This window comes from Mustelus asterias, chromosome 8 (assembly GCF_964213995.1).
Source record: "Mustelus asterias chromosome 8, sMusAst1.hap1.1, whole genome shotgun sequence".
Lineage (NCBI taxonomy): Eukaryota > Metazoa > Chordata > Chondrichthyes > Carcharhiniformes > Triakidae > Mustelus > Mustelus asterias.
The window spans coordinates 120,349,914-120,364,765 of NC_135808.1; the positions used below are offsets into that span (position 1 = coordinate 120,349,914).

Below are 14,852 nucleotides of genomic sequence, written 5' to 3' on the forward strand. Positions count from 1 at the left end.
ACCATCCACCAGGTACACGGTACCTATTCTTGCGACTCGGCCTGCGTTGTCTGCCTGATACGCTGCAGGAAAGGATGTCCCGAGGCATGGTGCATTGGGGAGACCATGCAGACGCTACGACAACGAATGAATGAGTGCCGCTCGACAATCACCGGGCAGGAGTGTTCCCTTCCAGTCGGGGAACACTTCAGCGGTCATGGGCATTCGGCGTCTGATCTTCGGGTAAGCGTTCTCCAAGGCGGCCTTCACGACACATGACAACGCAGAATCGCTGAGCAGAAACTGATAGCCAAGTTCCGCACACATGAGGATGGCCTCAACCGGGATCTTGGGTTCATGTCACACTATCTGTAACCCCCACAACCTGCCTGGATGTGCAAAATCTCACTAACTGTCCTGGCTGGAGACAATACACACCTCTTTAACCTGTGCTTAACCCTCTCTCCACTCACATTGTCTGTACCTTTTAAGACTTGATTACCTGTAAAGACTCGCATTCCAACCATTATCTTGTAAATTGAGTTTGTGTCTTTATATGCCCTGTTTGTGAACACAAGTCCTCACTCACCTGATGAAGGAGCTTGAGACTCCGAAAGCTAGTGCTGCCAAATAAACCTGTTGGACTTTAACCTGGTGTTGTGAGACTTCTTACTGTGCTTACCCCAGTCCAACGCCGGCATCTCCACATCATGAAACAAATTGCCCCTCCGGACCCTTTTGTATCTCTCCCCTCTCACCTTAAACCAGTGGTTCCCAAAGGGTGCGGCGCGCCACACTGCTGCGGCAAGAGAGGATGGCAAGTGTGGCGGGAAGATTCAAGGACAATCAAAGAAACATTTAAACATGGATTAGATATTTTTCCAAAGTGATTGTTTTATACTTTCTGGATGTCCCATGATCATATTATAAAGTAGTTGTGTTCTATGTTATGAATCAAGCACTGCTAGGAGTTGTTTTTTTTTTGTTTTTGAATGTATTTCTCATCAATAAAAAATTCGGTGTGGCGCGAGCAAATTTTTATTCCGAAAGTGCGGCCCAGTGAAAAATGTTTGAGAACCACTGCCTTAAAGCTATACCCTCTAGTTTTAGATTCTCCTACCTTCGGGAAAAGATATTGATTGTTCTTAAAATGCGCTTGGTTGGCTATGGAGCTCTTTGGGAAATGATTTGCAAATCCTTCTTACTTTCTAATTGAATCCCCCCATCCCCCACGATCCCTTCATTTTCCCCTAGGCTTCTAACCGCTGCTTGTACTGAAGCAATCGAGTTGGTTACTCTCCGAGGACAGTATCAACACAGCTGTTTTCCGGGAGGCTGTTTTTGATGGGCTGAGGTAAGTTGGGCTCCGGTATTATGACCAACAATAAAGACACATTAAAGCTTCCTGCAGAATGGAAACTCTGATGGCAAAATCAGAGTGCCTGCTGTTGATATCGATATTCCTCACGGACCCAAAGTGTTTGCTGGTATTAGGATTTAAGGTATGACAGTGATTCAGAAGTACTTCACTGGCTGTGGAGTGTTTTGGGACATTGCTCTCTTATTGGGCAGTCTCTCAGAATTGAGGATAACTTTATTCCGCTCCAGGGTTGTGGGTCCTGAGGTGACTTAAATGCTGAATCTGCACACTCTGCCACAGATGGGGTAGTGTCTGATGTGGCAGGTGGGTGGGATGCTTGGAATTTGGTACATTCCTCCCACTTTTTGCGCTTGGCCTCCACCTGGGCCTGTTGGCAATGTTCAAAATGGTTGGCGCCTTTGTGGATGCTTCTCCGATTTGGGTAATCTCAAGCAAGAGATTCCCACAAATCAGTGGGGATATTGTTTGTTTAAGGAAGCTTTGAGGACATCCCTGAAACATTCCCCCTGCCTTCCTGGTAACCGTTAATGTACAGAAGCTCTGAGCATCCTTTGGGAGTCTTGTGTCAGAATGTAGAATCCCTACAGTGCAGAAGAAGGCCATTCGGCCCATTGAGTCTGCACCGACCGCAATCTCACTCAGGCTCCATCATAACCCCAGACATTTACCCTAGCTAGTCCCCCTGACACTAAGGGGCAAATTAGCACAGCCAATCCACCTAAGCCACACATCTTTGGACTGTGGGAGGAAACCGGAGCACCCGGAGGAAACCCACACAGTCACAGGGAGAATATGCAAACTCCACACAGACTGTGACACGAGGCTGGGAATCGAACCCGGGTCCCTGACGCTGTAAGGCAGCAGTGCTAACCACTGTGCTGCCAAGTATGCAGACAATGTGATCCACCCAGTGTAGCTGATTCACCATAACCAGTGCCTCAATACTAGGGATGTTGGCCTGAGGACAGTGATATTGGAGTATCTATTTTGCCATTGAACTTGTAGGATTTTGCAGAGCCATGGCTGGTGAGATTACTGCCGGGGTTTCTGCTGTATATTGTCCATGTCTCTGACACATACAGGAGGGCAGATAGCAATGCAGCCTGTAGACCATTAGCGTGCTGCTGGGTTTGAGGTTCCTGTCATTGAGTAGCCCTCTTCAGACAGCCAGAAGCTGCGCTGGTTCACTGAAAATAATGTTGATTTTCATCGTTGATGTTTTCCCTCGCTGAGGGGAGGCTGCCAAGGTATCAGGAATTATTAACTTGTCAAGTGGTTCATTGTGGATCTTGATAGTTGGAGGATGGCGTTGCGCAGCGAGAGCAGGCTGGTACAGCACCTGGGTCTCCCGGATGTGCAGCCTGAGGCCCATTCCTTGATGCAGCTCTGTTACTGTGCTGACAATAGTTTGGAGCCCAGCCTCTGAGTGTGCACATACACAAGGATGGTCAGCTCGATGACAGAGGTCAGAGTGGTCTTTGTTCTGGACTGAAGGCAGCGTAGTTTGAATGGTTTCTCACTCGACCTGTAGAGCAGCCCCATTCCGACAGGAAGCTACATGGAGATGGGGCGGAGTTTTGAGGCAAGGAAGATGGAAAAGAACATTGGTGCAATGACACAACCTTGCTTAAAGGTTTATTTATTAGTGTCGCAAGTAGGCTTACATTAACACTGCAATGAAGTTACTGTGAAAATCCCCGAGTCGCAACACTCCAGCGCCTGTTCGGGTACACTGAGGGAGAATTTAGCATGGCCAATGCACCTAACCAGCACGTCTTTCAGACTGTGGGAGGAAACTGGAGCACCCGGCGGAAAACCACGCAGACACGGGGAAAAAGTGCAGACTCCACACAGACAGTGACCCAAGCCGGGAATCGAACCCGGGTCCCTGGTACTGGGAGGCAGCAGTGCTAACCACTGTGCCGCCGTGCCGCCCCTGAGTTTTCACTCTCATTGGCTCTGTGGAAGATCATAGAAATCATAGAAACGCTACAGTGCAGAAGGAGGCCATTCGGCCCATCGAGTCTGCACCGACCACAATCCCACCCAGGCCCTACCCCTACATATTTACCCGCTAATCCCTCTAATCTACGCATCTCAGGACTCTAAGGGGCAATTTTTAACCTGGCCAATCAACCTAACCCGCACATCTTTGGACTGTGGGAGGAAACCGGAGCACCCGGAGGAAACCCACGCAGACACGAGGTTGGTAAGGATCACAGATTGCATTTCATCAGACAGTAAGTGGAGGATGGTGACGAATTTCTGCAGGCAGTTAAATTTGAGGAGGATTTTCCATGGTCCCTTCTGGTTAATAAGAGTCAAAGGCTTTTGTGAAGTGGAAGAAGACCATGACTGGAGGTGGCTGCTGCTCTCTGCACTTTTCTTGGACTTGTCTTGCTGTGAAGATCATGTTCACTGTGCCTCCTGATGGATGGAATCTGCATTGCGACTCTGGTCGGAGCTCTTCAGGCACGGGGAGAAGATGATTGAGAAGGGCTTGAAGGTTCTGAAAGGCGCTATATAAATGTAAATTGCGTTGATTGTTCTTGATGACTTTTCCCAGCTCATCAATTTGTGCCTATTTAGAATGAGAGGAGTTTCAGTGTGACGCTGAGTACTTCCTGCACGCTGAAAGCACGATGAGCTCAGTGTAAAACACTCGCCATCCACCTCCAGAACGTTCCTGGTGCCCCAACATGGAATTCTAGTTCCCTGCATCAAGTTTCCTGTTCACTTTGTGCTGAATTGCAGACAGTTTGATGCCGTGGATTAGTCAGGTATTGGGCTGGAACTGTCCAAATTCATTTCACAAAGCTCTGGCTTCAAGCTGTCACAGTAAGAAGTCTAACAACACCAGGTTAAGTCCAACAGGTTTATTTGGTAGCAAATGCCACTAGCTTTCGGAGCGCTGCCCCTTCGTCAGGTGGAATGGGAGATCTCCCGCTCCACCTGACGAAGGAGCAACGCTCCGAAAGCTAGTGGCATTTGCTACCAAATAAACCTGTTGGTCTTTAACCTGGTGTTGTGAGACTTCTTACTGTGTTTACCCCAGTCCAACGCCGGCATCTCCACATCATTCAAGCTGTCAACCATAACTCACTGGATAGGTACTCTCATTGAGTTGTGTGGTCCAAGTTTTTCCCAGTTGCAATTAGGGATGGACAATAAACGCTAGACTAACCACCGACACCTACACCCCGTGTAAGAATAAATAAACTCCAGAGATTTGAGTGCAATCACTTTGAGTGTGGCACCTAGGGAGCGCGTAGCACCGAGGGAGCGCACTGCACCGGGGGACCAGGCGGCACCGGGGGACCGCGCGTCGCCGGGGGAGCACGTGGCGCTGAGGGAGTGCGCAGCACAGTTGGCGATACCAGATTTTGGATGAAAAGAAATAGAGGAGAATATAGATCTGGTAGGAGGCATCTCCCATTTAAGATGAAGTTGAGCAAAATTGATTTCTCTGAGGGTGGTGAGTCCCTGGATCTCTCTGGAGAACGGTGGAGGCAGATTCATTAAATAATAAACTGTTGACCCACAAGGAAGACAAAGGATCAGCGGTAATTTGAAGTTGAGGCCACAATCACATCTGCCATAAGCTTATTCATAGAATAGAATCATGGGATCCCTATCGTGCAGAAGGAGGCCATTCAGCCCATCGAGTCTGCACAAACAACAATCCCACCCAGGCCCTATTCCTGTAACCCCTCACATATTTGCCCCACTAATCCTCCTGACGCTAAGAAGCAATTTATCATGGCCCACCAACCTAGCCTGCCCGTCTTTGGAGTTTCGGAGGAAACTGGAGCACCCGGAGGAAACCCACGCAGACACGGGGAGAATGTGCAAACTCCACACAGACAGTGACCCGAGGCTGCAATTGAACCCGGGTCCCTGGTGCTGTGAGGCAGCAGTCGCTAGTTTTATTGAATGGTGGAGTAGACTTGAGGGGCCGAATAGCCTCTCCTGTTCCTAATTCGTATTTATGTTTGCAGACGTGAAACTTGGTGTCAACAAGACTCCAACATTGTGGGGGGTGGGGGGGGCAGCATATTGTGGCACGAAAATGCCTGAAAAACGTCTGACTAGAATATTTAAGCCATGATGTGGAGATGCTGTTGTTGGACTGGGGTGGGCACAGTAAGAAGTTTCACAACACCCAGGTTAAAGTCCAACAGGTTTATTTGGAATCACGAGCTGTCACGTGTTTGTGAACCCACCTCTCCAGTCACTTGATGAAGGAGCAGCGCTCCAAAAGCTCATGATTCTAAATAAACGTCTTGGATTTAATCTGGTGTTGTGAGACTTCTTACTGGACAATTTAAGCTGGCGCCATTTGACCTCAAGTGGACACTAATGAGGTGTTTCCACGACATCTCTGATGAAGTTTCTACGGCAGATTCTTCACCATTTGCTGAGAGACCATTTTGCCCCGGTTTGATATCAGTGGCTAACTGTCCCCTAGCTGTACTGCAGAGTGTAACATGTGGCCAGTGCTCCACTGAACTTGTGTCTTATCTTCATTCTCCAAATATCCCGTCCCTACAGGCCTCCTCCTCCTCTCTGCAATCTTCTGGTGTCGAAATCAAGACTCCCATTGTCTCCACACTAATTATTGATTTTTTTCTCAGACCTCAGAAGGTGTGGAAATGCTTCCCTCCCTCAGCCTTCAATCCTCCCACAGCCTTCAGGCTTCTTGAAACCAGAGCTTGGCATCGCCTCATCACTAAGCACCTATTGACATCACCTCTTTATTTACTCCCACCTACATTTCCTGCTGTCATTTTATCACAGGTAAAAACACCCAGAAAAGCTACAGAATTCCTCCTGGCCTCCCAATGGATTGGGAAAATGTATTGGGTGGCACGGTGGCACAGTGGTTAGCACTGCTGCCTCACAGCTCCAGGGACCTGGGTTCGATTCCCGGCTTGGGTCACTGTCTGTGCGGAGTTTGCACATTCTCCCCATGTCTGCGCGGGTTTCCTCCGGATGCTCCGGTTTCCTCCCACAGTCCAAAGATGTACGGGTTAGGTGCATTGGCTATGCTGAATTGCCCTTAAGGGGCCCGAGATGTGTAAACCGGCTTGGGTCACTCTGTGTGGAGTTTGCACGTTCTCCCCATGTCTGCGTGGGTTTCCTCCGGGTGCTCCGGTTTCCTCCCACATTCTGAAAGAACAGGCGCCGGACTGTGGCGTCTAGGGGCGGCACGGTAGCACAGTGGTTAGCGCTGCTGCTTCACAGCTCAGGGACCTGGGTTCGATTCCCGGCTTGGGTCACTGTCTGTGTGGAGTTTGCACATTCTCCTCGTGTCTGCGTGGGTTTCCTCCGGGTGCTCCGGTTTCCTCCCACAGTCCAAAGATGTGCGGGTTAGGTTGATTGGCCATGCTAAAATTGCCCTTAGTGTCCTGAGATGTGTAGGTTAGAGGGATTAGTGGGTGGATATGGGGGTAGGGACTGGGTGGGATTGTGGTCGGTGCAGACTCGATGGGCCAAATGGCCTCCTTCTGTACTGTAGGGATTCTATGATTCCATGAAAAGCAGCAATACTTCCGTGGAAATGACATAAATGGAAAAGGGTCCAGTTTTTAGTAAAGTTTCACATTCTCTCGATGTTGTTAAATAAAATTGATATGATGCAGCCGCACAGCCTGAGGTTTCCATAACATTACTTACAAAGAATTTTTTGATGCTTTAGAATGATTAAGCAACTGAGCATTACCCGTGGTCAGCTCCCTCGCTGCACCCCACACTGTTACCACAAAAAGCCTCAGCATTCAGTTCCAAGCAATGCAGACACGCCACCTCAAACCACGTTCTCTGTTCAGGTTGAGTTCTCCATATACGGGAGTACAGCAAACCAATCTGAAAGGGTATTTTCACATTCAGGGGTTTTGTCGTTATGCAGTACCTGCCCACACAAACTCAGAAGGACGAATATCCTCGATTCCCTTCACACTCGCCATTGTCGACAGTGCCTCCAGCTGCCCAGACCCCATACTCTGAATTCCCTTCTCAAAAACTCTCCACCCGTCTCTCCTGACAAGTTAGGGGTGAACACAGTAAGAAGTTTAACAACACCAGGTTAAAGTCCAACAGGTTTATTTGGTAGCAAAACCAACACAAGCTTTCGGAGCTCCAAGCCCCTTCTTCAGGTGAGTGGGAATTCTGTTCACAAACGGGGCATATAAAGACACAGACTCAATTTACATGAATAATGGTTGGAATGCGAATACTTACAGCTAATCAAGTCTTTAAGATACAAACAACGTGAGTGGAGAGAGCATCAAGACAGGCTAAAAAGATGTGTATTGTCTCCAGACAAGACAGCCAGTGAAACTCTGCAGGTCCAGGCAAGCTGTGGGTTAGGGGTGACCAGGGGTTCACCCTAGAGTGTCTGCCAGACTGATAATCGCAACCTGCAGCCTTCGCCAAGTGTTTGGAAATCCTACTGTCTGGCCCCTGTTTCCACGTTGTACATTTTATGGATTTCTATGTAACATCTAAACACCTGGGGTTCAGGTTGGGGGTTGGATTTTACATCTGTAAATTCATAGAAATCATAGAATCCCTACAATGCAGAAGGAGGCCATTCAGCCCATCGGGTTTGCACCGACAACAATCCCGTCCAGGCCCTATCCCCATAACCCCACATATTTATCCTGTTAATCCCCCTAACACTAAGGGGCAATTTAGCTTGGCCAGTCCACCTAACCAGCACACCTAACCCACCACACAAACGTAAAATAGGGCATGATGATGTCTTGTCGGCAATACATTCAAGGGCATTACTGTTGTTGAATCCCCCAATTATCAATGTCCTGGGGGGTTACCATTGACCAGGAACTGAACCAAACTAGCCATATAAATACTGTGGCTACCGGAGCAGGTCAGAGGCTAAGAATTTTGTGGTGAGTAACTCACCACCAGGCCTCCACAAAGCCTGTCCACCATCTACAATGTGGAGATGTCGGCGTTGGACTGGGGTAAACACAGTAAGAAGTCTCACAACACCAGGTTAAAGTCCAACAGGTTTATTTGGTAGCAAAAGCCACTAGCTTTCAGAGTGCTGCTCCTTCATCAGGTAAGTGGGAGTTCTGTTCACAAACAGGGCATATAAAGACACAAACTCAATTTACAAAATAATGGTTGGAATGCGAGTCTTTACAGGTAATCAAGTCTTAAAGGTACAGACAATGTGAGTGGAGAGAGGGTTAAGCACAGGTTAAAGAGGTGTGTATTGTCTCCAGCCAGGACAGTTAGTGAGATTTTGCAAGCCCAGGCAAGTCGTGGGGATTACAGATAGTGTGACTTGAACCCAAGATCCCGGTTGAAGCTGTCCTCATGTGTGCGGAACTTGGCTAAGCCAAGAGTGTGATGGAATACTCCCAACTTGCCTGGATGAGTGCAGCTCCAACAACACTCAAGAAGCTTGACATCAACCAGGACAAGCAGCCCACTTGATTGCTATCCTTTCCACAAACATTTCCTCCACCACCGGCACACAGTGACAGCCGTGTGTACCATCTACAAGTTGTGCTGCAGGAACTCACCAAGGCTCCATAGGCAGCACCTTCCAAACCCACAACCACTATCATCTACAGATCAAGGGTAGCAGATACCTGGGAACACCACCACCTGGAGGTTCCCCTCCAAGTCACTCACCATCCTGACTTGGAAAGTTCCTTCTCTGTCACAGGATCAAAATCCTGGAAATCCCTCCCTAACATAGAACATAGAACATAGAACATAGAACATTACAGCGCAGAACAGGCCCTTCGGCCCACGATGTTGCACCGACCAGTTAAAAAAAAAAACTGTGACCCTCCAACCTAAACCAATTTCTTTTCGTCCATGAACCTATCTACGGATCTCTTAAACGCCCCCAAACTAGGCGCATTTACAACTGATGCTGGCAGGGCATTCCAATCCCTCACCACCCTCTGGGTAAAGAACCTACCCCTGACATCGGTTCTATAACTACCCCCCCTCAATTTAAAGCCATGCCCCCTCGTGCTGGATTTCTCCATCAGAGGAAAAAGGCTATCACTATCCACCCTATCTAAACCTCTAATCATCTTATATGTTTCAATAAGATCCCCTCTTAGCCGCCGCCTTTCCAGCGAAAACAATCCCAAATCCCTCAGCCTCTCCTCATAGGATCTCCCCTCCATACCAGGCAACATCCTGGTAAACCTCCTCTGCACGCTCTCCAAAGCCTCCACATCCTTCCTGTAATGTGGGGACCAGAACTGCACACAGTACTCCAAGTGCGGCCGCACCAGAGTTGTGTACAGTTGCAACATAACGCTACGACTCCTAAATTCAATCCCCCTACCAATAAACGCCAAGACACCATATGCCTTCTTAACAACCTTATCTACTTGATTCCCAACTTTCAGGGATCTATGCACACATACACCTAGATCCCTCTGCTCCTCCACACTATTCAAAGTCCTCCCGTTAGCCCTATATTCAACACATCTGTTATTCCTACCAAAGTGAATTACCTCACACTTCTCCGCATTAAACTCCATCCGCCACCTCTCGGCCCAACTTTGCAACCTGTCTAAGTCTTCCTGCAAACTACGACACCCTTCCTCACTGTCTACCACACCACCGACTTTGGTGTCATCAGCAAATTTGCTAATCCACCCAACTATACCCTCATCCAGATCATTAATAAATATTACAAACAGCAGTGGCCCCAAAACAGATCCCTGAGGTACACCACTTGTAACCGCACTCCATGATGAATATTTACTATCAACCACCACCCTCTGTTTCCTATCCGCTAGCCAATTCCTGATCCAATTTCCTAGATCACCCCCAATCCCATACATCTGCATTTTCTGCAGAAGCCTACCATGGTGAACCTTATCAAACGCCTTACTAAAATCCATATATACCACGTCCACTGCCTTGCCCCCATCCACCTCCTTGGTCACTTTCTCAAAAAACTCAATAAGGTTAGTAAGGCACGACCTACCTGCCACAAAACCATGCTGACTATCACCTATCAATTCATTACTCTCCAAATAACTATAAATCCTATCCCTTATAATTTTTTCCAACATCTTGCCGACAACAGAAGTGAGACTCACCGGTCTATAATTCCCGGGGAAGTCTCTGTTCCCCTTCTTAAACAATGGGACAACATTCGCTAACCTCCAATCTTCTGGTACTATACCAGAGGCCAACGACGACCTGAAGATCAGAGCCAGAGGCTCTGCAATCACTTCTCTTGCCTCCCAGAGAATCCTTGGATAAATCCCATCCGGACCAGGGGATTTATCTATTTTCAGACCCTCCAGAATATCCTGCACATCCTCCTTATCAACTGTAATACTGTCTATTCTACTCCCTTGCAACCCAGTGTCCTCCTCAGCTATATTCATGTCCCCTTGCGTGAACACCGAAGAGAAATATTGGTTCAATGCTTCACCAATCTCCTCCGGTTCCACACATAACTTCCCTCTGCCATCTATAACTGGCCCTAAACTTGCCCTAACCAACCTTCTGTTCTTGACATACCTATAGAACGCCTTAGGATTCTCTTTAACCCTATCCGCCAAAGTCTTCTCATGTCCCCTTTTAGCCCTTCTAAGCTCGCTCTTCAACTCCCTCTTAGCCAATCTAAAGCTTTCTAGTGCACTACCCGAGTGCTCACGTCTCATCCGAACATAAGCCTCCTTTTTCTTTTTAACCAACAAAGAAACTTTTTTGGTGCACCACGGTTCCCTAGCCCTACCAATTCCTCCTTGCCTGACAGGGACATACCTATCACAGACTCGCAGTAGCTGCTCCTTGAAAAAACTCCACATGTCGGACGTTCCCAGTCCCTGTAATCTCCTAGTCCAACCTATGTTTCCTAATTCTCTCCTAATAGCCTCATAATTACCCTTCCCCCAGCTAAAACCACTGGCCCGAGGTTCATGCCTATCCCTTTCCATCACTAAGGTGAACGTAACCGAATTGTGGTCACTATCACCAAAATGCACACCAACTTCCAAGTCTAGCACCTGGTCTGGCTCATTTCCCAGCACCAGATCCAATATAGCCTCACCTCTAGTTGGCCTGTCTACATACTGAGTCAAAAAACCTTCCTGCACGCTTTGAACAAAAACTGACCCCTCTAACGAGCTAGAGCTATAACAATTCCAGTCAATATTAGTCAAGTTAAAATCCCCCATAACAATTGCCCTATTACTTTCACTCCTAAGCAGGATTGACTCCGCAATCCTTTCCTCAACCTCTCTAGAACTTTTAGGAGGTCTATAAAAGACTCCCAACAGGGTGACCTCTCCTCTCCTATTTCTAATCTCCGCCCATACTACCTCAACAGATAAGTCCTCATCAAACCTCCTCTCTGACACTGTGATACAATCTCTGACCAATAATGCTACCCCTCCCCCTCTTCTACCTCCTTCCCTACTTCGACTAAAACATTTGAACCCCGGGACCTGCAGCATCCATTCCTGCCCCTGCTCTAACAGCATTGTGGGTGTACCTACACAGGGACTGCAGCGGTTCAAGAAGGCAGCTCACCACCACCTTCTGAAGGGTAACCAGAGATGCGCAATAAATACTGGCCTAGCCAGCGATGCCCACATCCTGTAAATGAATTTTTTTAAAAAGGCACCATCACACTAATTTACCAATAGAACAAAGAACAGTACAGCACAGGAAACAGGCCCTTCGGCCCTCCAAGCCTGTGCTGCTCATTGGTCCAACTAGACCATTCGTTTGTTTCCCTCCATTCCCAGACTGCTCATGTGACTATCCAGGTAAGTCTTAAATGATGCCAGCGTGTCTGCCTCCACCACCCTACTTGGCAGCGCATTCCAGGCCCCCACCACTCTCTGTGTAAAAAAACGTCCCTCTGATATCTGAGTTATACCTCGCCCCTCTCACCTTGAGCCCGTGACCCCTCGTGATCGTCACCTCCGACCTGGGAAAAAGCTTCCCACTGTTCACCCTATCGACACCCTTCATAATCTTGTACACCTCTATTAGGTCTCCCCTCATTCTCCGTCTTTCCAGGGAGAACAAGCCCAGTTTACCCAATCTCTCTTCATAGCTGAGACAATGGAAGATGAGCAGGTGCTGCACTCAGCATCCATTTTGATATGACCAATTAACAAGCTATGGAGCTAGTTAATGACTCAAATGTCTGCAATGTTTTGTTGCCAGCTCCACTTTTCAGGCCAGGTGAGAAAAAATTGGGAGTGTTTAAACAGTGATAAAGAGGCCAGACAAATGGGGTTGCCAACTCTCCAGGATTGACCTGGAGTCTCCAGGGATTGAAGATTGATCTCCAGGACACTGCTGTGTGCGACCCTGGGTGGGATTGTGGTCAGTACAGACTCGATGAGCCGAATAGCCTCCTTCTGCACTGTAGTGGATTCTACGATTACACCACTTGAGTGGTGAAGTGCTGGAACTGATACTCTTTTCAGTGCAGCCATTCTCCTATTTGCTCCATTGGAAACAGTGCACAGAGTCAATGTCTAGAATGGTGCTCTGCTAGAATGGCGTGGTTGACTGGGGAAAATGGATGTCAATTCACAGTTTCTCCAAGGCTCTGGGCCTTGTCTGGTTCTGGCTCCCTTTGCGCCACGTTTGAGTGAATCACTGATTACAGCTCATGTCAGCAGTTATCGCTCGCCTCTCCACCCTCCTTTTCCACATCCCCCATCCCCAAGGGCAAACAGGTCATCAATGTGGTTTCCACGGGGTCTGCATCCTCCAGCCGTTTATCAGCAGTGACAGTCCAGGTGTGCTGTTATTCTGTGATTGTAATGTTTAAGGTATCACGTGCCCCCAGTTGGTTCTGCAAAGGGGCACAGAGGGCAGTTGGAATCAAGTTGCTGCTGTAACTCTGGTTGGTAAACCCATTCCAGACTGGGAATTGAACCGGGGGTTTTTCTGATCTGCGTGACTCAGTGCTTCACTGGATAATGGCTTCTCATGGTAAACCTTCAGGAGACAGGAATTGCTGCTGATGAGAGTGAGGTTAGACTAAATCATGCACACTATGTGAGTCGATTAGCCTTGAGCTGTGCTGTATCATTCAATGGTTCTGGATGACTTTACATCATTGGTTTGTATTGTCAGCCTAACTTGGCACAGTGTTCCTTATTTCTGTATTTTTTTTAGTGTTCTCATTCATTAGTGATCAAAATACAAAAAACAAAATACAAATAACAGAGGGAGGAACATTCTCCACAATGTGAATCCACAATGTAAGGCAGTTAACATTGAGGGAGGCAGTGACACAGTGGTAATCTCACTGGACTAGTAATTCAGAGTCCTGGCTAGTACTCTGTAATGATGTGGAGATGCCGGCGTTGGACTGGGGTAAACACAGTAAGAAGTTTAACAACACCAGGTTAAAGTCCAACAGGTTTATTTGGTAGCAAAAGCCACACAAGCTTTCGGAGCTGCAAGCCCCTTCTTCAGGTGAGTGGGAATTCTGTTCACAAACAGAGCATATAAAGACACAAACTCAATTTACATGAATAATGGTTGGAATGCGAATACTTACAACTAAAGACTTGATTAGTTGTAAGTATTCGCATTCCAACCATTATTCATGTAAATTGAGTTTGTGTCTTTATATGCTCTGTTTGTGAACAGAATTCCCACTCACCTGAAGAAGGGGCTTGCAGCTCCGAAAGCTTGTGTGGCTTTTGCTACCAAATAAACCTGTTGGACTTTAACCTGGTGTTGTTAAACTTCTTACTGTGTAGTACTCTGTAACCCAGGTTCGAATCCCACCATGGCAATTGGCAGAGTTTTAATTCCATTAATAAATTTGGAATATAAAGTTAAAGTTTATTTATTAGTCACAAGTAGGCTTACATTAACACTGCAATGAAGTTACTGTGAAAATCCCCTAGTCACCACACTCCAGTGCCTGATCGGATACACTGAGGGAGAATTTAGCATGGCCAATTCACCTAACCCGCACATCTTTGGACTGTGGAAGGAAACTGAAGCACCCGGAGCAAAACCCACGCAGATACAGGGAGAATGTGCATACTCCACACAGACATTGACCCAAGTCAGGAATTGAGCCCGGGTCCCTGGAGTTGTGAGGCAGCAATGCTAACCACTGTGCCACCATGCCGCCCCCAACTAGTCTCAGGATCATGACAACTATCATTGATTTTTTGTAAAACCCCTCTGATTCACTAATGTCCTTTAGGGAAGGAAACCTGCCATCCTTACCTGGTCTGACCTACATGTGACTCCAGACCCACAGCAATGTGGTTGTCTCCTAACCGCATTCTGCAATGGCCGAGCAAGCCATAAGACCTAGGAGCAGAATTAGGCCACTCGGCCCATCGAGTCTGCTCCACCATTCAATCATGGCTGATATTTTTCTCATCCCCATTCTCCTGCCTTTTCCCCATAACCCCTCAGTTCAAGGTCAGTTGGGGATGGGCAACAAATGCTGGCATTGCCGGCGGCACCCACATCCCCTGGA

At 47.7% G+C, this 14,852-nt stretch overlaps 1 protein-coding gene across 1 annotated transcript in view; it reads left to right on the top strand.

Annotated features, from left to right (window-relative positions):
- The window catches only part of bcar3 (BCAR3 adaptor protein, NSP family member), a 219,848-nt gene that overhangs the window by 86,251 nt on the left and 118,745 nt on the right, over positions 1 to 14,852 (top strand). The window lies entirely within an intron of this gene.